We start from the raw sequence: 5,079 nt of genomic DNA on the forward strand, positions 1-5,079 counted from the left end.
ATCAGCCCGCGTCTGACCGTGGGAACTTACAGCTCAATAGCAACAGGTTCAAAGTTAACAGCGCATGCGCAGAACACATCACACGCTTACACTAAAAACCCACAACTACAATTTAGTCAAAGAACTAAACAGATAAATTAAAAAAAAGACAAAAAAGATCACCTCCACAGTACCTGTGTCAATGTGTTCCCTCTGAAGCTGGTGGAAATGTGCGTGAGTAATGGCTGAACTTCTGTTACAGGTCTGGCCGTAGCTACCATTGAGGCCACCGAGGTCCGGACCTCAGTATTTTTCTGCTGTGTATATAATAAAGAAGTGATCAAAACCACGCTTTTTAACAACGTGGTTTTGTGTACTTAAACAATATAAATATAAAAAGACAAAAAATAGAGAAATCCCCCATTAATTTAATAAAAAAACGAATTTTTACCATACCCCCCCTCCCCTGTTGTCAAATGGTTTAGTCCAATGTGTGGGAGGAGCAACAGCAGCACCGGTAACGTACACAGGCTCTGGTTGAGCCGCTTGAGGTGGGAAGTGAAGTGTGTGTCACTCACTGCTGCACAAAGTACTAACTTCCAGTAAGTAGCTTCTTAAAAAATAGGTGTGAGACATTTTATTTGCTCCTACTTCTGAGTAGGATAAAACACATTAGCAAAAACAATCAGACTCTAGTTTTTTCTTCTCATTACTTTGGTTAAGTCATGATAAGCTATGAAGTTATTTTTTTATTTACTTGGTATAACACAGCAAACCTATTAGCTAATTTTGATTTACGTGGTGTAACACAGCAGTTTATCAGATTCCAGCCTGACAGTGTTAATTTTGATGGCAAATTTTGATTTAGTTTTAGTCATAGTCTTTTGACTAAAATGTAATTTAGTTTTAGTCATAATTTAGTCATCTGAAATGTTTTTAGTTTTAGTCTAGTTTTAGTCGACTAATTATCATAAGAATATAGTCGACTAAATCTACAGTCAATTTAGTCGACTAAAATGTAAAGGGTGTAATTGTAAATACTTTTTCCATCAGTTCCCTTGAATTATTAACTATACACTTATACAAAATTAAACATTAATTTATCTGTTATGTAATATTATTAATGTTTGAATGTGAAATGTACACAAAAACAGATTTAACTTATTTATCTGCTCAGACCTTGCTTATTAAGCAAAACAATAACAAAATATAGATGACCTGTAGCCCTGCTCTACCTGGGGAAAAAACAAATAAAAAAATATTGATTACAACAAAATGCATTTTACATTCTTTCTAAAACTGGGTACCATAAAAACAGCAGTGCCATTAGTGCAAACAAACACCAAACGTAACAAAACAGCTAACTATTAATAATTTAGTATTCACAGGTTATTAATTGAACAGAAGAAATTTCAAAAAACAGTCAAAAAGAAAGTGCATAAGCTATAATGCCTGCTCTCCCTGAATTCAGTGTAAAAAAAAAAGCTGTAATTCAGTGTTTACTCTTAAATATTTCAGCTGACATTAAACATGTACAAAGAAAAATAGATAATCCCTATAACGCAATCATTTAAACAACATATTAGGAAACAAATTCTCAAAAAAAAAGTCTCAAAGGCTGCCAGTAACAAATAGTGCAAACACTGTATTTCAGCAACTTCAAAACAGTAACAGCTGACCTAACCTACAGCTCCATTAGTACATGGATCCAAAATCTGCTCTCTCAGCAATGACAGAAAATACCACTTTTGTACATCACATTGTATCTTACAAATAGTTGCCATTTTTTCTATCCAAGAGCCATCAATGTGACCACATAGATTTATTTGTTTCTATTCATTTTAAGGAAAGCACTTCATGCTAATGTTACCCTTGCTCTATTGCGCCTGCCTCTGGTGAGGTCACCTGTAACACTAAATACCCTCTCTGCAAAGGCNCACAGCAGCAAGTGTCCTTCGCTGCCCCACATTTGCAAACCCAGCTAGCGTCTTAGCGCTCATGCTGCATTTAAAGGCGGCTCGGAAAAGTAGTTTACGACGTGTTAACAACGGATTAAACGAGTAACGCAACGGTTTTGTAGAAATGTAGTGAAGTATAAAGTACAGATACTTGCTGTAAAATGTAGTGGAGTAAAAGTAGAAAGTATCCATTATTAAATCTACTTAAGTAAAGTACAGATACACGAAAATTGTACTTAGGTACATTAACAAAGTACTTGTACTTCGTTACTTTCCACCACTGGTTATGAAAAACAACTTGGGAACAACATTCTCATTTTGCCACTTGTCATTATTTGTCATCTATCGTACTGCAGATTGAACACATTAAATTATTTTATAAGAGTAATGAGTGACACTATTGTACAGATTAATATTACTGTTAAGACTACTAAATACATGCCATTTAAATCAGTATTATTACTGATTATTCTGTATAGTATATGCATGCAGTTTGGCTTTACATCTCACCGACACCCAAAATTGTTCTTAAGAAATTTTCTTCTTTATTGTCCCCCCCAATAATGAGATGGGATTTACGCCCTTGTCTCCAAGTAGCACCATTTGTTGAGCTTAGAATTGTTACAGCCAACTGATGACGTTGTTTGATTTATGTTGGCACATTTTTTGTGAGCAGCTGTGACAGACTAATGTTTCTATTTCAAGAGCTAATGTTTCCATCCATTAAATTAAGACAGAAAGTTTTTTCTTTTTGTTTTTTTTAACCACTTTTAGAAATTAACAGGAATCATTTGTGTATTTTATCCAGACGATGAAAAGGCTGCACCAAACAAAGCTCAGCTTTGAGGAGACTGTCTTTACTGACTGCAAAACATTTAACACTGAGTATGCTTCATGAAACCTCAAGAAAAAGGCAATTTCAACACTTATTTATTATTTGAACCACAGTACAACTGGTCCATCTCCAGTAAATTCTAATATATTTACTGCTTGAAGTAAATTGCTCCAATAAAGGGCAATTTAAGTACTTTTTTTGCATCTGGACCAACTTCAACTTCACTATATTATATACCAGCAATCAAGACAAACTTATAACAATTAACAAAAAAAAACAAGTTACATGTTGCAAACTAAAAGTAAAAAAAAAAACTTGAATCAGGGTTACCTACAAAACATATATTCATAACAATTTCTTTTACATATACATTCATTACTTTGATTAAAAAAAAGAAATGTTCATTCATTACATTGACCTTTTGAGAAATACTTCCTGTGTAACTGCTAACTTTACCAAAGCATTATTAAGTATAGGGTAACACATCATTCACGATATTGTTACATGATTAAACAGTCTTCAGGCTACAGAATCACTCAGCTCAGTCTTGAGACATTGAAGGTCCAAAGTTATCAAAACCTTTTTCATACATCAAAGAAGGGGGGGGTGGCCAAGCCTCAAAATCTGACCATTCACCATGAAACATCAATGTGGAATAACTACTACATAGAAGTTCACAGCTTAATCCTGGAGAACTTGATGATTTGGTGATGAAGTAATTAAACCATTTGAATCAGGTGTTTTGGAGCAGAAAAACCTAAATCTCCCAGAACAGCAGCCCTTGAGGCCTGGAGTTTGACACCCCTGCTCTACTTCGCAGGGGAAGGGTGTGAGCAGTGCATACATGGGCATGATTGACACTGCTAAGACACTCCTCCTCTCACTGATTGGTTGTTTCTGACCAGGAGCAGTGTATTTTTGCAATAGGCAGTTGGACCACTGGGAGGAGCCAGAGGAGCTTGTTTTTTTCACAGATTATCTGTCTCATACTCTCCTGTCAGCACATAGTGACTCTTAAAGAATATGTAAAAAAATACATTTTTAGAAAAGTTACTGCAGCATTAATCTCATCTGATTGAGAGTCATGATCAGAATTATCTACAGGACTGTCTCAGAAAATTAGAATATTGTGATAAAGTTCTTTATTTTCTGTAATGCAATTAAAAAACATGAAATGTCATACATTCTTGATTCATTACAAATCAACTGAAATATTGCAAGCCTTTTATTGTTTTAATATAGCTGATTATGGCGTACAGCTTAAGAAAACTCAAAAATCCTTACTCAAAATATTAGAATATTTCCTCAGACCAAGTAAAAACAAAATTATAACAGCAAAACAAAATCAAACATTTGAAAATGTCCATTAATGCACTCAGTACTTGGTTGGGAATCCTTTTGCACAGATTACTGCATCAATGCGGCGTGGCATGGAGGCAATCAGTCTGTGGCATTGCTGAGGTGTTATGGATGCCCAGGATGCTTCAATAGCGGCTTTTAGCTCATTTGCATTGTTGGGTCTGGTGTCTTTCAGCTTCTTCTTCACAATACCCCACAAATTCTCTATGGGGTTCAGGTCAGGGGAATTGGCAGGCCAATCAAGGACAGTAATGCCATGGTCAGTACACCAGTTACTGGTGGTTTTGGCACTGTGGGCAGGTGCCAGATCATGCTGGAAAATGAAATCATCATCTCCATAGAGCTTTTCAGCAGATGGAAGCATGTAGTGCTCTAAAATCTCTTGGTACACAGCTGCATTTACTCTGGACTTGATGAAACACAGTGGACCAACACCAGCAGCTGACATGGCTCCCCAAACCATCGCTGACTGTGGGAACTTCACACTGGATTTCAAGCAACTTGGATTTTGCTCCTCTCCAGCCTTTCTCCAGACTCTGGGGCCTTGACTACCAAATGACATACAAAACTTGCTTTCGTCTGAAAAGAGGACTTTGGACCACTCTGCAACTGTCCAGTGCTTCTTTTCCATAGCCCAAGTCAGACGCTTCTTCCGTTGTCTTGAGTTCAGAAGTGGCTTGACCATGGGAATACGGCTATTGTAGCCCATTCCCCGGACACGTCTGTGAACAGTGGCTTTTGATACCTGGACTCTAGCTTCAGTCCACTGTCTTTGAAGCTCCCCCAAATTCTGGAAGCGGCTCTTCTTCACAATGCTGTTAAGGCTGCGGTCATCTCTCTTGGTTGTGCAGCGTTTCCTGCCACATTTCCCCCTTCCAACAGACTTTTTGTGAATGTGCTTTGAAACTGCACTCTGTGAACAGCCTGCTCTTTGAGAAATTTCTTTTT

At 36.9% G+C, this 5,079-nt stretch overlaps 1 long non-coding RNA gene across 1 annotated transcript in view; it reads right to left on the bottom strand.

Annotated features, from left to right (window-relative positions):
• LOC119616670 overlaps positions 1-280 on the bottom strand; it is a 3,152-nt gene extending 2,872 nt beyond the window's left edge. The window contains exon 1 of the long non-coding RNA XR_005232636.1: positions 174-280. This is a non-coding gene — a long non-coding RNA (uncharacterized LOC119616670). The remainder of the gene's footprint in view (positions 1-173) is intronic.
• Positions 281-5,079: the final 4,799 nt, after the last annotated feature.

The sequence above is a fragment of the Kryptolebias marmoratus genome, linkage group LG22 (assembly GCF_001649575.2).
Source record: "Kryptolebias marmoratus isolate JLee-2015 linkage group LG22, ASM164957v2, whole genome shotgun sequence".
Lineage (NCBI taxonomy): Eukaryota > Metazoa > Chordata > Actinopteri > Cyprinodontiformes > Rivulidae > Kryptolebias > Kryptolebias marmoratus.